The sequence below is a fragment of the Cyanistes caeruleus genome, chromosome 2 (genome assembly GCF_971803275.1).
Source record: "Cyanistes caeruleus chromosome 2, bCyaCae1.hap1.1, whole genome shotgun sequence".
NCBI classification, from domain to species: domain Eukaryota; kingdom Metazoa; phylum Chordata; class Aves; order Passeriformes; family Paridae; genus Cyanistes; species Cyanistes caeruleus.
The window spans coordinates 31039244-31064213 of NC_141702.1; the positions used below are offsets into that span (position 1 = coordinate 31039244).

The following is a 24970-nucleotide window of genomic DNA, read 5'->3' on the forward strand; positions in this document are numbered from 1 at the left end:
CTGTTTGCCACAAGCCAGATCATGAAAACATAAACACAGCATGGAATAAAGAAGGATATTTTTAAATTTATATATGGATCTGAAAACAAAGTTCCTCATGATTAAACCATCTGTTCTGTTGGGATTTCAATGCCTGGACATAGCTTCCTGGAGGACTTTCTCCACAACTTTTTACAGGGTTAAGCTGACTGTGTCTACGGTCCCTGATTTCTCCTTCTTTGAGGACAATTCACCCCTGTTGGAAGGTGGGTGCAATGCTTTCCTTGCTGTTGTTCTGTGGCAATGGAGTCCAGCTTTGCAAGTACCTTGGCCAGTTCACCATGCTGCACTCCAGCTGGTCCCATGGACTTACATGTGTTCAGGTGCTCAAGCTGTGCCAGCACTAATCACCTTTACCATGGGCAGAGTTTCTCTATCCCCAGATTTGCTGCCAGGCACAGAGGTCTGGCAGGTCCAAGATTAGCTCCAGTGTTTATCATTCATTCCTTTAGCTCTGTAGCCTTTCCAGTCCTGAGTGGCAGAGCTGCCTTTGTCAGCATATATAAATAATATGTCTTCTTGTCTAAAGGTCAAAGGATTCTCTCTTCCCTTTGTCCACTATATATCTTCTCTCTCTCCTATTGTGTCTTTAGATTATGGCAACTATTCTGCCAAAAGATCTAGTTTGTGTTAAATGTGATAAATGAGTATCACCTTCAGTGTCAATAACTGGAAAGATATTCAAAGCACAGTAAATACCTCACAGTGGGGATGTCTCATGGATTGTTTCTAGACAGTCATTTATTTTGAATGTTATATTCTGATCCATTTAAATTAATATTCAGGTGTTAAAGTAGCATCTTGTATTCATTCTCTAAGTAGTACTTTGCGTATTCATTTTTAAGAAGTTAATTTTCAGTTCATTTGAGAATCAAATTTGTAGTTCAGTATGGAAAACCATTGGAAAAATCCAGTTATTTCATGAAGAAATTAAATAATATGTTTTCTTTTCAATAATCATTAATAATTTTCTGGTGCCCATAATACAGAAGAAAACTATCTGTAACTAGAGATATCTGTGATTGTGTCAAACTGCCCGTTCTGAAAAAATGAAGACAACATACTAAGGTCATTGTGTGAGTCTCAGGATATTATTATAATTAATAACATTTTTTTTAATTATTTAATAAAAAAAAATCACTTCCCATTACACCCCAAATCAAATTTTGTTTCAGTTGGAAGCAAAAAAAAAAAAAAAACAAAGAGAAAACAAACAAAAAGAGTTTGCATTACTTACTAACTACATTGTGTGTGATTATATACCTTAATGTAGATTTAGTTTGTGTTCTTCATGATCATCATGCATGCACATTTACAGTGAACTCCCAGCTGTAAAGAGACAAACTTTTACCATAACTTTCTTCATATTTTTCATGCAATGAGAAACACTATTAATGCTTACAATGAGTTTAATTAGTCAGGAGTTATAAAAAGCAGAGTTTTTTGCCTACACCTCCATTGAACCTGCTGAGATGCAGAGGTCCCTCCTTCATATTGGACAATGTTCTGGGATGAACTAACAGATGTATGCAAGTCGTGTGCTTAAAAGTTTTGTTGCTTCAGTGTATTTTTACTTACACAGGCAAAGTGAGATTGTAGAAGCCCAACATTTTAGAAGCTATCTGAGGCAAGTTTTTTGAATCATAAATTCAGCATCTTACCAGAGTCATCATCCAAATTTAAAATTACCTGTGTTAACTCCTGGATAAGAAACTGGGCAGGAATCTGAGGAATAAAAGGCAATATCTACTACAAATTAAAACTTGCTTTATGTGAGTGGAGAGAAAAAATTATAGCTTGGGTAGGGTGGTATCATTTGCCATAAGCAGACACTGTATGAATGAGGCATTTCTTTTCTTTGCAGCAAAGATGAGCCAGAAAGGTTTTACATCTATCTAAACAGAGAACAATAATAATGCCATTGTCCTTATAGGACATACACACTAAAGTATGTACACAAAATCTGTGACCTCACAATAGCCTAAGCACGGAATGAAGACATCATTCTTTAATGTCCATGTAGCAGCAGCACTGGGAGTCTGGGCTGAGTGGCATGAAGATGTTCATGTGTGAGAGGAACTACAGAGCAGGTAGTGCTGCAAAGTGGCAAAGTGAATTTTACTGCATGAATATTGCAATTAATCTTGTAATTTTCCTTAAGAAAAATAGAACAATCAGGACAGGGTGAGGAAGAGGAAGAAATAATTCACATAAAAACACTACAGGCACAGAAAGATCCAAAAACTGTACTATGAAAGTTTATGGACAGAAGTTCTGGTTAAGGAAACTAAGGAGAGTACCATTCTGTTGCAGTCTTAAACTTTCATTCTTAGTGAAAACTGTTCCTTAACCACAGCTGAGATACAATAGCAGGAAAATCATTGTTGTCAAGAATGAGTTCAAGTCAAGGGGTCTTTGCTGGACATGTCTAGTAGTCAAGAGCAGACAGCATGGGATAACTCGATATCTGGGCATTATTACTACTGAATGAAATGCAGAAATGACTTGCCTAAAAAAAGATGGCAGTGTTCTTAGTTTAGTTAGATTCCAGTTACGAGAACAGAACACAGCAGTAACCCATTATCAGCATACCTGAACCCTGAAGTGGTCACTTTTAACCATTGTGAAGCAACAGTTGATAACTGATAAAGCACATGTTTAATGAAGAGTGTTTTCTAAAGAAAAGCAGGAACGGTTCATGCAAGTCACATGAGGTAACCCATAAACCACAATTCAAAGGACAGAAAAAAACGTTATGCTGGGTAGGAGGCCAGTGTAGTTAAAAGGAGATTTTGAAAGCCTGTTGAAAAAGAATGAAAGTTAATATTGAGAGGACTGGAGTACAGGTGCATGTCCATCTAGATATCTGGCAAAAAAACCAAAAAACCCAAAAAAAAACCCAAAAAAGAAAACCCCAAAAAACCCAAAACACAGTGCAAAAATATCTAACAGATATTTGACACTGTATGTGGAAAGAGGCATGAGGTTATATGTATCCCAGATGCTGTTGCTGCTGTAACAAGAAGTTTGCCATGTGCAAGGAAAGATGTAAAGGAACATCTGTTGAAATTTTACATTTGCAAATCAACAGGCCCAGATAACTAACACCCAAGAGCTCCAGAAAAACCAGCTGGGAGCTTTCAGAACCCTGTATGGGAAACTGAAGAAATTCCAAGTGATTGGATAACTACAGATGTAGTTCCAAGATTTAAACAGAATAAAATTAATAATCCTGTGAATTGCAAATCAGTTAGCTTAACTTGTTCAAGGACTAAAATAAAGAAATTTAGATAGATTCATGGATACACGCAAAAAAAAGATAAATCCTGGAATTTAAATAAGCCAACTTTGTCCAAAAACAAAGGTCTTGTCAGAAATAAATCTGTGGCCTTTTTCGACAGCAGTAAAAATCTGGTTTTCAAAAGAATTGACATAGTATATTTGGGAGACAGTACATTCCAATGATTTTCAGTCAGTACTTGACTTATTACTGTATGACATTTTCAATATTGCATTATACACTAACAGCAGGATAAAAATTAAATTACTTGAAAACCATCTTGTTGACAGAGCTAAACATACAATTTTAAAAGCTAATATATAAAAGAGAAAGGATTAATTATACAAAAGTTCTTGGACCAGTGCTAGCAAGTATTTTTAGCTTATAAATTCCTTCTGGTAAAAACAAAAATTAAGAAAAAAACTTCATGTCATTAGCATTCTAGATCATATTCTGAAATTGTTAGAATGCAACCAGATGTGTTCAATAAAGCTAAACAAAAAGTATTACCTCTGGGCCCATACCATGTGAGCTGTGGAGTGGGGTGCATTGATTTCAGAGCAGGGAACGATGATGTAAAGTCAGGCGTATGGGACCGCTGCTTGGGAAGCACTCGGTTCACCTCCTACAGATCATAAATCAAGAGGGGAGCAGTTTGTTGATTTGCTAATCACACATAAATAAGCAGACCTCTATGAACTGACTCAGTGTCAGTTATGCAGCACAAGCTGCACAGCCTCACGTGGAGGTGTCCCTGCTCCAGCTGTGCCGGAGCCCTCGCTGCTGCTGCCAGCACTGTGAGGCAGCACTGTGGGCAGGTGCCCCATATACAGCCCAAGGAGGGGTTCCCCCACACCATCCCCACTTCACCACGCCTGTGCTGTGAGTCCTTGGCTGGGTGAAGGCTGTCTCTGCCCCACAGGCCACAGGCAGGACTGGGGATGCTGTGGGACAACGCTTGGCTATGCTAACCATCATTGCTCCTCCTTCCACTGCAAAGCCTCTGCCAACACCCCCTTCCAGGCTTTGATGTTCCTGTGGTACTGGTTCATGGTGCCTTCATTCCTTCTTAAAGTCACCAGAACTCACTGAGTACTCTCTCTTTGGCTTCTTTTCATCCTGCTCTTTAGCATAATCAGTTTAGGGTGTTTCTGTCATTCTGGGTGTCCTGTTCCCTCTCACTCTGGGTGTCCCATCACAGGTACTGTCACCCTCCACACACACATGCCCCCATTGTTATCAGGACATTTGGACACAGATTTTGTCAGGGATTTCAAGAGTAAATTAAAATTAACCTAGAACTGTAAAAGATATTTTTTTTGTTGTGCTTAAGGCAGTTAAGTGGCGGATGTGGATTAAACACTGAAAGAGTTGTCCAAAGTTCTTAGTGAATGGACATTTGGTTGGAGTTTTTGAGGAGAAATAAGTGTAATGTTTCAAAAGATATAGTTTATTTTCTGTCTATCAGGGAAGGCAGAGTTGAGATAGCTGGCTGGAAGAACCTAGCTCTACAATATAGCATTCGTGACTTTAGAGCCAAATAATACTTATTAATAAATTAATCTCAGAGAGCTAGTAGCAATTGCATAATAAGATGACTTATAAATTAATAAAATTTTGATTAAAAAATTTTATCTCACTATACAGCATCAGACATTGATCACAGAGTGCTAGTCCTAAAGCTGAGGGCTAAAGAATCTTGAGAAAGTTGGAACAATGTCCAACTGTGCATACCGAAGCCTCCCAGGTGCCTGAATGAAGTATGCTGCACAAAATTTATATTGATCCCTGCTTCTCTTTCTTGGAGAGAATTTTTTCCTTAGCAAAATTTTCCCACCTCTCATAGCCTAATTTACCACTGATCTTCTGAAATCTAATATGACTCACTGATATAATTTGTATTGGTTTCACCGTTTTTGTCACTATTAATGAAATAGAGGTCTCTTCTAGTTTTTGTTAATTTCTACCAAAATTTTGCCAAACAGTGCTGTATTTGTGTCAAATTACTGGTCTTATGTATAGAAATTAAATTTAAGAAGCTTTGGAGTTTTTCTTGATATTAATTTTTGGAAAAAATTCTACTAAAACATTTAAAAAGTCTTAAAATCAGAAAATAATTTAAAATCATTATGGAAAAACAGGCTCTATTTCTGATGCCACAAAAAAAAAGCTATTAGAAAGACTGGAATCTAAATCAGAAAAAGAAACTGCTTGGTTTCACTTAAATAAGGACAGGCGATCATAGAAAGCACAGTTTTGTAAGAAAAGCTTTGCCAAAAAGTAGTGATAAAAAACTGTTTACACAATGATAGTGGGTGGCTTTTTTATTAATTCTGTGAGAGCATATCCTTGATTGAGAAATTACCAACAGTCCATTAAAAATTAGAAGCCTTGCATCAGTCTCAAAATCATTTGACATAAACAGCAATAGTCATTATTAACTCTGTAATATCCTTTTGTATTTGAGTAACAAGGCTTGAACTGGGAAATGCCAAGAAAAAAGAGATCTCATAAGCTGCATGAATATAGTGAATTTTAAGAGGGAGAGGAATTGCAGCAGATAGTAGACAACAAAGAACAGGGTAACAGCAGGGTAAATGAAGGATTTGAAAGCAGAAGGAAAAAAAAACAGTTTTTACAAATAAATAAGCAATGAGGGAGTGAATTTGTATAAATTTCTGAATTTTAGTCTCACACTTTTAGCTGAATTTAGATAGTTTATGCCTTAAAAGATACATTTTAAATTTTTTTCTGGAGAAAAAATATTACATGCATAGCAATTCTGTATTAGTTAAAACTATCTGTGAAGTTATATGACTAGTCTACACTAGCCTAGTGATTTGAAAACTTTTTATCTTAGCAAATAGAGCTTCAGAGCCATCACTAAAATATTTCACATCAGAATTATCATCTGTTGAAGTCCTCTCATTACATCACAAAATCATAGATAAGCAACGGTGCATTTCTTCTTATTCTCTTACTTTTCACTGTAAATCATTGAGGTCTTTGTTTATTCTAAATTTATGTTTAAGATTCACTTTATGTTTACGATTCATCTTTTTACATCACCACTATGCCACCACATTCCTTATTAATTACCCTATAAATTCACCTTTAATTCAAATGATTTGATATTTATGTCTCTCCTTCTCATTCTTCAAATTTTTATTCTTTGTATTCCCCTGTCTCTTTTTAGAAGAATAGCTTCTCACCCAATGTAAATTTTTGCAGTTCTGCTTTTTTGGTATTTTTTAGGATAAAATGGAGAAGACTTCAGGTTTTAATGCTTTATTTCTATTCTAATTTTAAGGACTCAGTTGTTTGTGCTATAGGCTGTGCTACAATTTCTAAGCAGCCCATCCAGAGTTCCCTGAAAATTTTACTGTTCAGAGATGTTGACAGATTTTTAGTTGCTTTCTCTGCAATACACATAAGAGGAAAACTAAGCCTGCTTCTACTCTGCTGTGGAGTCCAAACACTGGATCCTTTCAGCTGACATTAACAATTGGGAATCTAAGGGATATTGGTGGTAGAATGTCTGAATCCATTCAGTCTCCCCAGAAGACCTCAAATCCACTTAATAACTATTCTAGATGCTAATCCAGAGGATTTCCTCCTCTGCAATGTTCTTTATTTCAGCTTAGGTGACAATATAACTACAATTCAAATTCAACCAAATTCAGCAGCAACCCTTATCTGCCATACTGTGTGATCTGAAGTGACTTGCTGTGGGTGGCTCACATGGAGGGCATGAACAGCTTTGGACTTTGTGCCTCTGTGGAGGTTTAAAAAAAATGGCTAAGAATTAAACTCCAAATCAGCTGCTCCTGCTTCCCCCCAGCCCACCTTCAAAAAGGCAGAGAGTATGGGTTGGGAAAATTATTTACTGAAAGCAAATGATGGAATGAGAAACAGACAGTAACAGCAACGATATTAATAACAAAAATATACAGAAGAGAAGTTGTTTTACACAAAAAAAGTTGTTCACCACCTCAGTTCTGTGTGGCCACTAAGACAAAATGGTTTTCCCAGCTTCTCTGCCCTTGAGCCTGAGACAAAGAAGAGTGGTTAACAATCACCCAAAAAACTGTAATTGTCTGAGTCGCACTGCCCGCTTTCCAGACCTGCTGGGCTTGGCTGTGGTTGGCAGGGTTTGCCTTGGCTCACCTCTACCACTCCACTCCCTGCAGTTTCTTCCCACCACAGCTCTGCAGCACACACACACCACTGGGCTCAACCGTGCTTGCTGCTGGAGTTGAGTTATTCCTGAGGATAGGAAAGGATGGGCAGTGGTGGGAGAGGACCAACACTGTTGGTCCCAGCAAGGTCCCTGAGAGAAACAGAACAAAATATCACCTCTTCCGGGGTGCATTCACCTCTCCTTCACCCCGAAGCCATGTCACCAGGGATGATTTTAGTGGTATAGAATAGCAACCTATAACCACTACCACAAAACACAGGCTCTGACCTCTACCTGGCACACCAGCAGTACTAGGACAGTCACCTCCCAGTCACTTCTGCCCAACAGAAGCAGGCAATCAAGCCATTGTTGAGGAAACAGGTTGCACAAGGGCACATTTACATTGGATGTCAGTAAAAAAAAAATTCTCCACTGAAAGGTCTGCTGATCACTGAAACAGGCTGTCCAGCGATGTGTCGGAATCACCATAGTGGGAAGCATTAAAAAAGTGTGTAAATGTGGTGCTTAGGGACAGGGCTCAGTGGCGGACCTGGCAGCATTAGGTTAATTGTTGGACTCAATTAGAGGTCTTTTCCAACCTTAATGAGTCTAAGATTCTATAAATATACTAAGAAAAGACAAGGATATCTAAACAGCAACATTTCACCTTCCCACCCAAACAGTGGTTGAAATTTTGTGTCAGAGAGAGAGAAGTGTTCCAGGCAGGATTACATCATCCTGTGGAAATGAGATGACCAGGAATGGGTCCAAAACATCTGTCTATCCTCAACAGTATCCCCAAGGTCATAAAAGAGTTCACTAACTGTAGCAGGGCAATAAGCAGGATATGTGTTGTCTGGCATACAGCACATATTGCTGCTTGAATCGCAAGGATACTCACTCATACTCCAAGTCTCTGTTAAACATCAAAAGAGTTTCTTACAAAGCAATAGATTGGACTGGCCGACTAGCTGATAGCAGTTTCAGGAATCTAGGTGGCTTCAGTACCACCAACGAAACTCTATTTCATTGTGAACATCTTTATATCTGCGTACATTTCATTTTTCAAGTGCTTAGTTAAAATATTCCTGGCAGATACCTGTTTAAACAGTTTATAAAAGCCTGTAACAATGTAGACAAGTATTACACAACCTTTTTAGGCAATCTGTCTTGGTATTTCACTATTCTTAGAAAGTTTTTCCAAATGTCTAGCCTAAGTCTCTTTTGCTGTATTGTAAGGCAATTATTTTTTACTCAATAATGTTGTTCCACTGCTAATATATTCCCTTTTCCCCTTCACTGTACAATAGCTTTTTTAGTATTTGAACTCTGTTATCATATCCCAGATGGATCTTTCCTTCTCTAGACCAATCAACAACAATATTCATATCTTTCCTCATCCACTATATTTCCAGCCTCCACCTATGCTTACTGATCTTTTTAAGACAAATATAAACCTGTATTAAAATACAGTCCCAAAGACCAATATACACCTGTTTTAAAATGTCCTTTAAAGGACAGAACACTGTCCTTTAACTGGGAACAGTATTCCAGCTAAAGTGGTGCTAATGAGCTGATGAGCAGAAGAATTCCTTCAGATGTCTTACAAAAGATATAAATTATTATACAGTCTGGTGGGATTCAGTTTGTCTTGCTTACTAGATGCAGCGATGTTGCTGTGTCATGTCCAGCTATGATCCACTACAACCTTGGGATCCTTCTCTGCAGAACCACAAGGCAACCAGTTGTTTCATATCTTGGATTTACGTAGCGGACATTCCTGGCTAAATATAGAGCTCTTTGCTTATTCTTACTGAATCACATCTTATTTTCCTCATATCTCCTCTCCAATTTGTCAGGCTCCTGGCTAAATATTGGTCTTGTCCTCTATTGCATTTTTCCATCTTGGTATTGCCTGGAAATGTAATAAAGATATTCTTTCTTCCATAGTTCATGTCATCGATGAAAATGCTAACTAATGCCAGAAATACTGCATAGTCCTGGACATAGACAAAAAATTCCTTCTTTATTTGAGTGGATTGACAGTCAGCTTCTGCCTTCTCTCTAGGATAAATCACCAGAATAAAATAAGCTCAATATTGCATGTATTGACTATGCTATTAGCATTAAACCATACACAATCTCCTAGGCAGGATTTTTGTTTTACACTTGCCCAGCACTGGCACTATATCTCAGCATTGAGGGCCCTGAATTAAAACTTTTACCTTTCTTAAACCCATTATCAAGAGTTGCATACCACACCAGCTGGACATCTTTTCCATTTGTGAGATCTGAATTCCTGTGTGGCTGGTTTGGATATCTAGGCCAGACACTGAGTTTTGTCTGCCTGTATTTCAAGGAAATATTTTCACTGCTTCCTTTTCTATGGAGGCATAACTCTACAAGTCTAAATCTCCAGGTAAACAGTTGTGAATTTTTATATATTAGCTTATCTATGGCTATATTAATTTTGCCCTAGAAGTTCAAAGGCTCCTTCAAATTGTGGCTCAACAGATCAAACTACCTTTCAAAAGTAATCAAAGCAGACAAAGTTGCTTTGCATTTGGTCTGCTTTTCTTTTCTAAAATAAAATACCATCTATTCAGACATTAGAACCCACTATATAATTACAAAAGTATTTTGTATTTTCTATTTAAAGAATCCAAGGCCAAGGAATTCCAGAAGGATTTTCAGGAAAGAGAGAATTCCAGTTTTCTAAGAATAGATCTCAGACTAATAGAGCTCAGGTAAAAATAATTGACATAGACCATCTTACCAGATATATATTCTGCTTTCTCTACTGCATAGATTGCCAAACTTTACAATTTTTTTCTAGTATTTTGAAGTGAATATATTTTTATGTATAAACATATAACCAAAGGCTTCTGTCTTTTGTTTAAATAATGCCCACCAAGTTTATTGACAGTGTGGGTCTTGTGTGTGCTTGTCTCTGGCATCTAGATCAAGATAAGCCTTTTTTTCTTGAGTTAGTTGAAATTTCATTATTTTTCACTTACATATTTTACATATATGACTAAAACTTTTCTAGTCATCCCATTCCTTCCTCACCACTTCTTCTCCCACTCTGTTAATGAGTCACAATTTGACCTAAACAGTAAATACCTTTTCTCCTAATACTGCAATGAATTTGTTACTCATTTGCTATTCCCAACCTGTTCAGCTGATAGTAGCAGAGACAATTCCAGTGTTGTGAGATGCTGGCGTTCATGTGAGGATTTATGCAGCTCTGAAAAACACATGCAGATGCAAAAAGTACATATAGGGGATGATGGTTGGTGGAAAACTCAAAATGAGCCAGCAGTGTTAGCTCACAGCCTAGAAAGACAGCCAAACCCTGAGCTGCATCAAAAGGAACGTGGCCAACAGGTTGGAGGAGGTGATTATGCCTCTTCACTCTGCTCTGGTGAAACCCTACCTGGAGTGCTGAGTCCAGTTCTGGTACCCCCAACACAAGGAGGACATGGAACTGTTGGAGCAAGTCCAGAGGAGAGCCATGAAATTGACAAGAGGGCTGGAGCACTTCCCTACTAACACAGGCTGGGGAAGTTAGGGCTGTATCTGAAGGGGGGTGTCAGGAAGCCCAAGAGGGACCCTTTGTCAGGAACTAGAGCGATAGGATGAGGGAAAATAGGTAGACATTGAAAGAGGAGAAATTTGGGCTAGATATTGCAAAGAAATTCTATATTGTGAAGGTGGTGAGACACTGGAACAGGTTGCCCAGGGAAATTCGGAATGCCCCAACCCTGAAAGTGTTCAAGGTCAGTGAATAAGGCCTTGAGCAACCTGGTACAGTGGGAGTTGTCCCTGCACATGGAAGGGGAGGTTGGGACTAGATGATCTTCACGGTTCCTTACAATTCTTAACATACTGTGATTCTGTGATTCTCTATCAAATTACCAGAGGATAACCCCAAATCATAATCAGCAGCCCAGACTACACTACTGCTACTACTACTACTACTACTACTAAAATCTGCTTCATGATGAAACAGAATGTTAACATTTTCACCTGAAAGTTTATGGCCTGGGAGACCAAATATCCAAGATGTTCATCCTATTGAAAAAAGGGCTTTACCAACATCTGATAAGCAAATAGTATAAATGACTAGGCATTCAGAACCTGTCTTTAGACCAAATAATGATAAGAATATTGAAGAGACATATGATATTCAACAGGCCATAAAAGTGTAACCAGAGCTTTTCCCAGCATATAGTGATGAAAGTTTTTGGTGCTAAAAGATTCAGAAAATAAAGGAAATTTTAAAACAACTAATGATTTCTTCCGCTGCTCACAACTTAACATGATAAGTGATTCATAATGGGATGAACCACACAGGAGTGCGAAGAAACTTGGAGTTGGCTGCAGATTTATTTTATTGGCCTCGAGCAGCATGAGCAGAAGAGAGGAAATGTCAGACAAGTGAGAATTGTTTCAGAAGAAGGTCTAAAAGTGAGATGGCTGCCAAGAAATTTGAGAGAGAGAGCAAAAGTGGAATTACTGGAGGGTGTTCATACAGGTGGGATAATCCCACAGGTGATAGCTAGCACACAAAAAGGAAAATTCTTCTCTTGATTCAACTTTACAAACTAAATGGAGAACTCTGAAACTTAGTCTGCTTTACATTTACAGGGAAAAAAGGATAGCACATTCTGAAATGACACCTCTAACTTTTTGTGCAAATTCGCTGGTTCCTAGTACAAGGTCCAAGACAGCTGTGATAGCTGGATACCAGAAAAGAGGGGTTGGTTTACATAATGCACCTGGGGAACTCTGCACCTAAAATGAAGTGGAGTGCACAGTTTTAATTTAAATTCAAGTATTAGCTGCCAGCCAGGCCTTCTGACCCTACATTTCAGACTGAGAAATTATCCAGTGGCTGAAATACAAGAACCAGGAATTGTTGGTCTTAAGCCCCTCTCATAGAATCATAGAATTATTAAGGTTGGAAAATACCTCCAAGATCATCGAGTCCAGCCTTTGACTAAGCATCACCATGCCTAATAAAACATAGCCCTAAACACCATGTCCAGTTGTTTCTTGAACACCTCCAGGGATGGTGATTCTAAAACATCCTTGGGCAGCCTGTTCCAATGCTTAACCACATTTTCAGTGAAGGAGTTCTTCCTTGTGTCAAATCTGAACCAACCTTGTTGCAGCTTGGGGCCATGTCCTCTTATTCTGACACAACATGCCTGGGAGAAGAGGCCAACCCCCACCTGGAAACAACATCCTTCCAGGTAACTGTAGAGAGTGGTAAGGTTTTATGCTGTTTTCTACAGCCTAAACAACCCCAGTTCCCTCAGATGGTCCCTATAAGACCTGTGCTCCAGACCCTTCCCCAGCTCCATTGCACTTCTCTGAACTCACTCCAGCACCTCAGTGTCCTTCTTGCAGTGAGGGGCCCAGAACTGGATACAGGGTTAGAGGAGTGTACAGGAGTACAGGGTGGCAATCCCTGCCCTGCTCTTTCTGGCCACACCATTGCTGACACAGACCATTGGCCTTCTTGGCTACCTGAGCACACTCTGGCTCATGTTCGTCTGCTCTCAACCAGCACTTCCAGGTGCTTTTTCATCAGGCAGATTTCCAATCACTCTGCCCCAGCCTGTAGCACTGTAGGGCGCTGTTGTGGCCACAGTGCAGGTCCTGGCACTTGGCCTTGTTGAACCTCATACCATTGGCCTCAGCCCATGGATCCAGCCTGTCCAGGTCCCTCTGCAGAGCCATCCTGCCCTCCCAGCACTCCCACCCAACTTGGTGTCACACATGAACTCACTGAGGGTGCACTCAATCCACTCATCCAGATCATTGATAGAGATATTAAACAGGACTGGCCCAGTACTGAGCCCTGGGGAACCCCACTAGAGACCAGATGGATGTGATTCCATTCACCACTACTCTCTGACAGCTTGTTACCCAGCAAAGAGCAGACTCAGGAGTCCAAGCTGTGGGCTGCCAGCTTCTCCAGGACACTGCCATGGTATCAAAGACCAGGCAGACTACATCCAGAGCCTTTCCTTCATCCACGAGGCAGGTTACCTGGTCATACAAAGAGATTGGGTTGATCAAGCAGAACCTGCCTTTCCTAAACCCAGGCTGGCTGGGCCTGATCACCTGGCTGTTTCTTGCAGGAAAAGACATATATAAGTATTATATTGAATTTATTTCTAAGAAAAGGCAAAGTTCATCAGAATATTTTGTAGAACAGCTAGAGGAGACTCTTCTCCCTTGCAGAAACTGTGTAGCTCTGCATAAATAAATAAGAAGCAGAGGCATAAAGTGGAAATAGAGGAGTACTCAGTGGTGAGAACACTCTCTAGGAATTCCTAAGTTTTTATGGCATGGTCTTTGCATCAAAGTCAGTAAATAAAAGTCAGTAAATAAAAAAACCAGAAGAGAATCAATTTTTAAAGTTTTACTGTACTTAAGGCACATACTAAACTCTTATTCTTTAATATACAGCAGAGCAGAAGCATTAATTAACACAAAAACTGGCACAGCTGCTTCTCTTATATCTTTGACTTGTCAACATCCAGAAAATTCAAAGGGAAACTCTAGGTTGGTTACTTGCAGATTTTTTGCTCTGGGATAAATTACATTTAGCTGCTAGCAGAAAAATATCTGTGCCAAGTGGAACAGTGTTGTGAAATAACGGGAAGTCAGTGGAAAGACAATAAAGCTATTATGATTTTGTGGAAGGGTTCTGTATGGATAAAATATGGCCTATGTATAGACATTTTTTAAAAATGCATGTTGCATTTTTGTTCTTTGTTTATAGTACTATGACTGATTTAAATTAATGTTGACAACATGAAGACAATTTATTCAGGCTTATATGGAGTTTTGTTCAGCTGCCAACTTATCTTCTTTTTCTTCCTAAAAAAGAATTTACCTTGAAGTACACTCCCTAATACTTTCCTTTAGAGACATTCAAAAGGAAAAAGAGATACTGATTTTTAAGACTATTGCAACAGATACCTTTAAACAAGGTACTATTTTTTAGTGTATTGCTGCATACTGGTGGCTTCTTGACTTTGGCTATTATCTTTTTCAGGCTTAAATACACTTAGACTAAATGCAGTAATAGATTGATTAGTAAAATTTCAGCAAGGTTGATTATGCATAGCTCACAGGTTGGATTTACTATTCAAAAAGTATTTGATCTATTACAGGTTAAATGCACTCCATAGGTGTTAGTTTAAAAAGAAAAACCCAAAACCAGCAAGAAAAGATACAACCAAAAGAGCAAAACAACAAAAAACCAAACCTAAATCGGGGCTTTTATGTTATACTAGTGTATTTCCATCCACTGCTTTTACATGAATTCAAGTTTACCCAGGTGCACTAAATTGCACTAACAAAGTTTGATTTTCTTCATATTGATATTGATACCCAGAGCAACATCAATGAGAAAATCAGCAGAAATCAATCCCTAATCTAACTGTTTAAGAACTCCACTGTGATTTCTGTCCCGCCTAATTTTTCCCCAGACAGCACTACTCCTTCAGAATTCTCCTGAAGATACTTATTTACAAACTCTGGCCCAGTGCCCATATTCCTTTTTGTGGAACAGTATTATGTGTGTTAATGAGGTCCAGAGAGTTTATATTAATAGCTGGAAGGGAGAGTCTGGAATGTTTGTTATCATGTCAAAGACACTTTTGGATCAGTTCCCCATGTGTCTTTAAAGCCCATTTCCCTGTGGCCTTCATCCTTTCTTTCAAAATATATTCTATTACCCAAAATGCAGTTTCTTCTTAAATATAGATATTTAAATTAATTTCTTTCCTAAACTGTTTGCTAAAGTGTCTATCAAGCACAAATGCAGATATTTCTCATATTTGACAAAACCTTAAGAATCTGGTGACAGCATTCATACTTCTCAGAGGTAAATTCTTATTGTAAAGACAATGACTGTAGGGAATTATTGTACCATAGCTAAAAGTAGTTTCATTTAAGTCCTGCAAAAAGTAATTCATTTAAATCCTGCAAAAAGTAATAGGAACCACTATAGCTGTGGAAGATTTCATTAGGTTTGAAACAATATATTTGAGATCATGTGAGCTTAAGAAATGTTCTCAAGAGAGTTTCATAAGACATGTAATAAAATCACAAGTGTTGGGAACAACCTCGGTCTATTTCATAGCCTCTAGATAAATATGAACAGATGTCAATAGCATAATTGATTTTTTGGAACTTAATTTCCTAATGAATAATTTTGAGAATCAGAATTAGACATATACCACTTGAAATGTAATTGATTTTTTAAACAATTCAAAAATTCTTTAAAGGATTTTCCCCTCTGAGGTTTCTCCAACTATATTTTCATGTTCAGAAATACTTCATTTTTTTAATATAGTCACCTTATGACAATATGAAATATTCACTTTATCAGTAATGAAAGAGAATTGCTCTTCTAAAGAACAAACTGTGAAGCTGAGTGTAAAGAGACTCCTATCTAATATACAGTAGAAAATTCCCTAAAAGTAAGGGAAATAAAATTCTGCCTTAAACACAGAAATTTTGAGTGTAACTCAGAGATGTGGTTAAAAATATAGAACATTTTAAGAAAGTGAAGCTAAAGATATAATAAAGAATTAAAATAGAAGAGAATCAGAAGAAATCAGGAACACACTACAGAAGGCACTGGAGCCATTTTCTGAAGCTTGTATTACTGAGGTTTTCTTCCCTGAGATCTGGAGGGCATTAATTTTTAGGAAGAGGCAGTAATCTAAAGACAAGCAATTGTAGCATTATGTAACATCAAAAGTTGGGAATATTCTTTGATATAGCTGTCTCAGCAGTTCAATCATTCTAAACAAAATGTTAATACATGAAAAAATGCTTTGACTCTTTTCCATATGCTTATCTTTTCCATAGGCTTTTAATAGTTTTTTTCCATCATGGCACTTCTACAAAAGCAAGGAGCTTTTGTACAGTACACAACTAAAAACAATCATAATTTCAAATTTCACAAAAATATGAATTTAAAAGTATATAGTTGAATGTCAGCTTCCAATGGGGATAAAAGGCTCATCTTGGGTCAATAAAGAAAACCAAAGAAGGGTGGAAAAATTAGTAAGATTTAAATTCCTCCAATATTTCTCTGATAGATCAGACCAATATGGGATCTGTTCTCAGGCTGAATTTTATCAGATGAATGAGTAACAAATGAAAATAAAAAGAATGTACTCATCCACGGGGGAGCCTCTGAAACCTAAAAGAACCATTCACAGCAACTACATAAAATAACCCTTTACTGCCAAAGTTTCAGTCAGGATTATATGAAACAAAAGAAATTTAGAGAAAGCCGTCTATTCAGTAGAGCACTTATGTGCTTGAGGTATCCTTAACACCTATAGTTTCTAGCCTTATCTAGTTTTCATATACTATCATATTTTGTAATGATTTAAGCTCCCTCTCCAACATGAATTTGCAGAACAGAAAATCATTAATGCAATTGTGTCTCTTGTGCTGTCCCATATGTGAGGTATGTTCGCAGCATATTTCTCCGAGATCAGCTGAAAAACCCATGAAACATTTCCACCTTTCAGGCAGCATGAAGAGCTGATCTTACCAGATTTACATTTTGTAAATGTAAATTTAAATGCAAATGTAAATCTGATCTATTTTGTCTGAACTACTGGAAAACACTCACTTTCCATACCTCCTGTTGATGCTGGAGCCATGGACCATCAAAACCACAGTGGCAATGGGTGCTTGACTTAATATTGTAATGACTCAGGAGCTTTGCTGGAAAGGTGGGGAATTGTGGTTCCAGTCATTGTTCTCTTCGGCGCTTCTGGGTTTTATCCAGAGATGATCTGAAGCGAAGCGCACAAACAGTTCTGGGCACGTGGCCCAGGAGTCAAACTTTTCCAAAAGCAGAATTCTCTCAGCACGATGACACAAAGCCAGTCTGTTCTCCTCAAGTACTCCTGTCTGTAGCATAGCTCAGCATCACCCACAGTGAGGATTACTTGCTACACAAAATGTTGGGGGATCAATGCTTGGCTCAATCTGGGCTTGGAAAACAGGTCTCCTGCTTTCTGGGCAAGTGCTTTGTCAGACCAGTATATAAAAATAATTAATTAGATACTGCAATCTGATCACCTAAATTCTGTAAGTAGTCTCACACTGTGAAATATAGTTCGCTAGGCTGTCAAAGTTCATACATGAGGTGAGTTTTGGGTACACCTATTCTGAGATTTGAGGGGGGCTGCTGACACCACATACTAAAACACAAGAGGCTTATTTCTTCATGTGTAGGAATTATGCCCCTCATTCATGGCAGGCAGCAGAAGGAAAAATAACATACCCAGGGATACTACTCGTTTCAGGAATTTCTGCATATCACTATAATGACCCAGTTATAAGTTTCATGCCTTAACAATATCACCTTACAAAACCATATGTGCCATTTTCACTAGCTTTCCATCAAAAAAAAAATCATGGATATAACAATAAAATTGTACTTAGGAAAGCAGAAAAAACACTGAAAAAAAATGAAAATTAATGGTTTTTTTGAATCAATGTCAGCCACAGAAGATATTATATAGCTAGGTTTTACCATACTTCAAATGCAAATTGACGTGTCATGGTGAGCAAAGTAACTGCACAGGTTCGTCTCTGTGTTGAACTATGTCATCATTCACTACTGTGCATCTCTAATGAGAAAAATTATTAAATGTTATTTGATAATGTCAGCCAGACCTTTCCTTTTACCAGACTTTTCAACCATTTCTCTCATACTCTGTTTTCCACTTGCACACAGCAAGTCTCTGACCTAGGACAATCCTTTGCGCCTGTGGTTATGTGGATGCCACACCTAAGAGAAAGAAACATTAAAAAAATTTCCTGGATCCATAACAACAATTCTCTTTTGAGAATGCCTGGAAATGGTAATTAAGAATAGGCCAGAAAAGAATCTGTCATCGTAACAAGTTTGAATTTCACTGTTTCAAATAAAAAAAGCCTGCTGGAGACTACAATCACATCCTTCCAGTAACACAAAAAGAAAGAACGATTAAATGCTCCTTGTTGAGAAAAAAATAAAGGATATAATGAAAGCCATGGCCCAAACTAAACTGAAGGAAAACAGGGTCCAGGAATTAATTAGTGAAGCTATTTGTATTCATTTGTCAGAAGGAGCTGACAAGCAGCCAGTGGACAGGAAGAAACTGAGGAGGCTTCAAAACAATCATTGATTGTGTGAACCTGAAAGAAAATAAGGCAGAGCAGGACAAGGAGTTTCCTTGGTAAAGCACCTGATAAGTTAAGCTGAGAAAGCAAATCAAAGGAATTCTCATAGGTCTTAGTCTTACTGTGTTCTAGACAACAGAATTTTGCATATGGACTTGGCAAGGCATCAGATGAAAGAAACAAATAATTCTGATGTAAATTTATGCCACATATTGCTCAGTTCCTTAAGCCAAGTAAATGACACTGTAATGTAGTTCTTCTGAGGATTTATATTACATTCCCTCTCCTGATTCTTTAAGCCAGTGTGATTGTCCAGTCTCCAAGTAATTTTCTGACAAGTGTGAAATCATGCATGTGTCCATCCCTTGTTGTTCCATAGCTGAAGAAAAAAGTGGAGCCACAACACCCTTCTCATCTCCTCTGCTTCAGCTGGGTAGTCCTTTAAAGATTGTTGTGTCTTTAACTTACCCTATGATATCTCTAAAATATATTGTCCAAAATGCATATTGATTAAATTGAAACACTGTGAATTATATAGCAAATGTTGCAGAGGAGGACTTGGAAGAGAGGATGAGTGAGTGTGGCAAGAATAGAACTCTGCATTCCAGTCGTGATTCTTTCTATAATAAAACTAAAAAAATAGATGTTGCAGAAGCATAAACCACTGCCCTTGCATATGCTATTGTAAAAAGCAGAATAAATTTTAATAAAGTTTAATGCATTTTTAATAAAGTTTAAGTTAATTTTGGGAAAAGTGTAAGTTTTTTGTAAAATTTGACTCCAGTGTTGGTTCTTCTGGGTTGTGGCTCATCATACCATTTCTATTTCTTAATGTTATTGTCAAAGTTATTAAATTGATAAATTTAGTCTGTGGGCCTGTACTAGTGGGGATACCATAGTGCAATACAGTGATGGAAGATAGGAAGAAAATAAGCAAGCCTGTGGAAGAAAATAAACATTCCAGCTGGTACTTTGGCTGTTTGTTATGTGACCATGGTATGATGATCCCATTTGCTACTTCACTGGCAATTAGAAATTTGTTATCAAAGACAAAGACAAGTCCACACCACGAAAAATGTGATTGTTTTCATCTCATCTGAGATGATAGACAGTTGATTTTATTAAGCTGCTTGTGCTTTTCACCCAACAACAAATTAAAACAGAATTTGGTTTTAATAATTATAGGTTCCTGCAGATCACTCATCTTGGTATGCTGCAAAAACTGTCCTTTGAAGGTAAGGTAGTAAAAGTTCCTGCTCAGCAAGATTTCAGGCAATAATTATTCCAACTTGTTCTTACTTGTGGTCAGGAGGGAACTCATCAAAATTAAATCTGAAGATTTATGTGCTGATTACACTTTCAGCCAAAATAGTGGACTTATGAATCCTCTTTCTTTCCCTATACAAAAGGAACTTTCTCCATTCAAACTAAAGTACTTGTAATCAAATCTCAACTGATACAAATTCTTTTTATACCATGATCTTTCACTAATTTTTGGCCACAAGTTAGAGTTTCTTGTTGTTGAACTGAATTGCTGTTGAAGTCAGTTTATTCCATTGTTTAATTAAATACAGCTCAACAAATATTTTATGGTGGTTTTTTGTTTGCTTGTTTGTTTGTTTTAAATCTCTGCCTATCTGATTAAATTCTAAATCATTGTACCAGCCAAAATTGAAGAACACTTTCCCTGGGGTACCACTGCTTTTCTTCAGACATCCTCATATAAGCCATTACCTCTAAGACAAATATGATATACCAGTCTCCATGCATTGAAAGTAAGAATCCAGTGAATTTGTTCTTTCCCATGGGAAATAAATGTCTTTGTCTCATGAGTTCCCCATGAGACAAAGACATATATGTCATTTAGAGATTGAATATCTCTTGGTGGAACTTACATCTCAGTGACAGACTATTCAAGCAGGATCCAGCTGTGCCATATGAGCATAGAATGCTATTTTAGACCTCCAGAAGTGTCATATCCAGCAACCAGCTCCACTGCAGACTGGCACAATCCTCTCCTCTACCCCTCTGTTGCCAATTCCAGCTCCATCTGCCTTGCAGCAGCACTGGCGGCTATAATAGGGCATCCAGTCTGCCTAATCTGAGAACCTAATTTATGTTTTAATCTAGACAGTAAATACCTATGTTTCCTGTGCAAGCAGTAGAGGTAGATAGATAGATCCCTTGAGGGAGAGTACTACTGCTGTATAGCTCATCATAAGCACCCAAGTTACAGGGGTTGAACTCTAGCCTAGGTTTATAAAATAAGACTATTCTTTCACTTTAGGAAATTGAGAAGTAGAGGGAGGCAGCAATATGTTTTGGAAAAAAATGTCAGAAATTCAAAACATTTATGTGAAAACCAGAAGTTGTTGGCTTTTTCTCACATGGGGGAATAGATCCTCCAATAGTGACCTCAGACTGTTAAAGATGTTATAAAAGATAGAATGCATCAAAGGTGAGCTTCTGTTATAGGCATTTGAGGGATAAATTTTCCCCAAAATTTCACAAAGTGTGAGGAAGAAGAGCATGTCCAATATTTATTTAATTCTCATTCTGGCCACATGAGTATCAAATGAAATATTTAAACAACAGAGAGAACTAAAATGTCTTTATGTGTGTATACATATATAATACATAATTTCACTTTTATGGTTGCATGTGACCCTTATTTTCTGCCAGTTATTCAGTGATTCAGCTGTGGCACTGAGTGACATGATAGCACATTACAAAATTCCTATACCTTAATTTTATAACTCCATAGCAATGACTTTTAATCTGTTCTATTTCCAAAAACTGAGAGAGTAAACACCCAAGGAGAAGTAGCCTCATCTGATTAAGGTGTGTTATTTCTACTAGCGAGAACTCAAAAATCAGCCCTTAATTGAAAAAACAGACACAAAAATTTTTAAATAACCCTACAAAAAAACCCATACTGTATGAAATTTGAATATACTAGAACTTAAATACATGGCTCTGAACCCAGACACTCAGATTTAGAAAGATACTTGTTTCTCTTTGCTGGCTAAAACTCTAATGCCTCTTCAGTGCAAACAATTTTTAAAATGTATTCTACATTTTTAAGTGGAAAAGCATAATGCTTCTTCCCTCTGTTCCCAAGCTATCCCATACCAAATGAACAGTTCATTTTTCCGAAAACATTGTTTAAAATTTAAAAAAGTACAAGTCCTATTTTTATAGTGAAAAAACCCCAAGCCTTATATGTCAAAATAGTCTTCCCAGCAATATTTCTAAGATCTTTGAGACTGACTAGATGGTCGTGATTTTTTTTGCAATTTGCTACATTTTTCCTACAAAAGATCAGTGATCAAAAAGTATTACATTGACCCATACATACTGACTCATTGTCAAAATCTTGGTATTTGTTTAAAGCTTATAAAACATAATTTAGAAAATATCTTCATTCAGATACACTTATGCATTTAGCAGAGCCTATTTGGCATTATTTCACACTGTGCCTCAAGCTGTTATCTGATAAAACCCATAGGTGTCATCATTATCATTTAACCAGCTGAGACAAACAAAATTTCAGTGTGGTTTACCCAGGGTGCCACAAACAGACCTTGGGCACATCACAGCTCTGAATCATGCTCCACCAATGATATCTCAGGGATATCACTGCTCTGTCCTCTGCTTGAACAAATGAAAATGACGTTGACATTTTCAACTGGTAGAAATGTACACATGGAGACATATTTTTGGACTTATTTTGTGAGTATGTGCTTTGCTGCTTGGACTGCTTCTCAATGATCAGAGAGTCTCTTTACAGAGAGCAGATTCTCTATTTCACTTGCTGTTCCCAGCACTAAGTTCTAAAGAAGTTTGCTGAACTCATGCATACTAATAAATTTCCAAATATAAAATACTACTATTAGAAACAAATAAGTCATGAAAAAAGAACAGATCAAAACAAAAAATCCAGAAATGCTGAGTTTATGCAGTGAAGGTTATATTCAAAAATCCACTGTTCCTAGGGGTTGAGATTTTGTTCCATAAATGATTGCAATTGCATCCTTGATTTCTTATATCTTTTAAAGGTTGATAGAAATAAAGCTATTAAATATTTTAATATTCTAATATTAATAATATTAATATTAATAATATTATTTAATTTTTTTAATAAAATATGTCTAACCAGATGTTATAACTACAGAGCTGACAGGGAAAATATTTAGAAGACTTGCTTTAACTCACTTTAAACCAATTAACTGCTGCAACACAACCAGTTTTATGGACTCGACCACAAATTAAGTCTAATGTATACAGTATTTTTAATAGCTTTTTACTAAAGATGTGTCAATTTCTTCCTTTTTTTAAATTACTGAGTATAGATTTCTTTTGCATTTGGAAAAACAGCTCTTATGTGTTCAAAACTCACTTTTGACAAAATATAATATTCGGAAAAAATATGGTGCTCTCTTGTTCTCTCCTCAACAGATGCCTTATTTTTGTGATTACAATTATTCTACTCCTTATTTAGCTTAGTTTCCAATGATGGGCTCATAGCAATACTATTTTTCACTGCAGGACTCAGTTTTTGTGGTGGCTGTAATTGGTACAGACACTTGGCATCTTTTCAGATCAGTGTGCTTGGAGAAGCAGCACTAATACTTTACACATCCAGAAAAATTAAAAATAATGAATTAATTTTACAGATAATAAATAAACCAATGTGTTAAAAGGGAAGAAAAAAACCCCAAACCCACCAAGCACAAGTTACAGAACCAATGGAAGTAGATGCCTAGTTTAATAAGTTCTCTTTATCTGCTGGGCCCACAGAATTCTCAGTGGCTGTATGAGACTGCTATGGATGCTCCAAAACTGCAATCATCCAATTAATCCATTTCCTCCACCCCATCTGAGCTGCAGAGATCCCTCTAGGGCATGTGGGACCCTGCAAGCCCAGATGTGTGAAGCCAGGCAGGCTTTATGAGGTGTGCACTAGACACCTGCAAGGCAATCATGAGTCAGAAGACAGAGATTTATCGATATGAGAAATCCCAAGGCGCCTTACTCTGGCACAGACATTGCCAAAGGTTGTAAGAGCTCTTCCATATCTAAATGCTGTCTACACATTTCCTGGTATTTTAAAATGCATTTTGGAATGACCTTCAACTGGCCAACTCTGTGTTCTTCAATTTGAAGACAGACCAGTGCAGAAGGCATCAAAAAAGTGAACTCTATAAATTATTCCCTGCCCAACTCCTGGTGGAGTGTAAGAAATGAGAGCTGAAATGCAGTGTCAAGACAGAAATCTTTCAATCTAGGAAATGGCCAAATTGATAGCCCAAAAGAAAGAGAAACAGAAAATTCTGAACAGAGGTATAATTCAATCTTATTTTTCATATATGTGAGAATCTTCAAAAGTGGGGATAACTACTGCTCTGAAAAGACTGCCTTCTGCAGGGAACCAAAATACATTAATCATTAGTAAGAATGAAACCATGACATTTTTGATTTGCTGGTGAAAAGGCAAAGATGGGTCAGTACTTATGTAGCTGATGCTGATATTTGAGTGCAGTAAATGAATTGCAGCTGTTAATATTTACTAGTGCAGTTAATATTTACTAGCCTGTGCCAGGAAAATAAAATACCATTTATTCCTAATCCTATCCCTGTGTATCTTCAGTGCAAATAATATAGGGCTTTCACCCTGGAGTCTCCCCAGCCACTCTCTGCACATCATGTCACCACATTTTTTTGCCTGCTTGCCTGTGCCTGCCTCCATTGAAAGGTAAGGCAGGATCCTGGCTGGAAGGGGGATGGGGTGTGGTCCCTTAGGTGCCCCAGCCTGGCAGATCTGGGAATTGCTGGAGTGTAGCTTCCCATGCCAGCAATCTTCATTTGTGGGCAGACACAAGCATGGATTTTAGAGTGCCAGCCCCTTCCAGGGCATCTCAGTCACTCTCTTTCATTGACATTTCCTGCCAGGTTTGGCACTGCTCATCTGAAGATAATTTGGCCAAGGCTTCTGAATAGCTCACTATGACCTGGTGCTGCCTATTCATAATTTTATCTTCTATATGCCCAGAAATAAAAACAATGATGATTACTATGTAGTTTGTTGGGTTTTTTTCCAGCATCTCCCTTCTTGAACAAATGCACCACAAGATCTTTTCTGCAGTCTTGTGTAACTTCAGCCTCTTTTCACAGTTTATCAGACAAAATAATTAATACCTCCACAGCCACGGGTCTCACCTGGTGAAGGAATGCAAATATGGAAACTC

At 37.6% G+C, this 24970-nt stretch overlaps 1 long non-coding RNA gene across 1 annotated transcript; it reads left to right on the forward strand.

The window, feature by feature from the left end:
• Positions 1-2045: 2045 nt before the first annotated feature.
• Positions 2046-24765, forward strand: LOC111926080 (uncharacterized). The gene is made up of 5 exons (XR_002862658.2): positions 2046-2129; positions 18666-18778; positions 19908-19957; positions 24373-24477; positions 24675-24765. It is a non-coding gene; the product is annotated as an uncharacterized LOC111926080 (long non-coding RNA).
• The last annotated feature ends 205 nt before the right edge of the window (positions 24766-24970 follow it).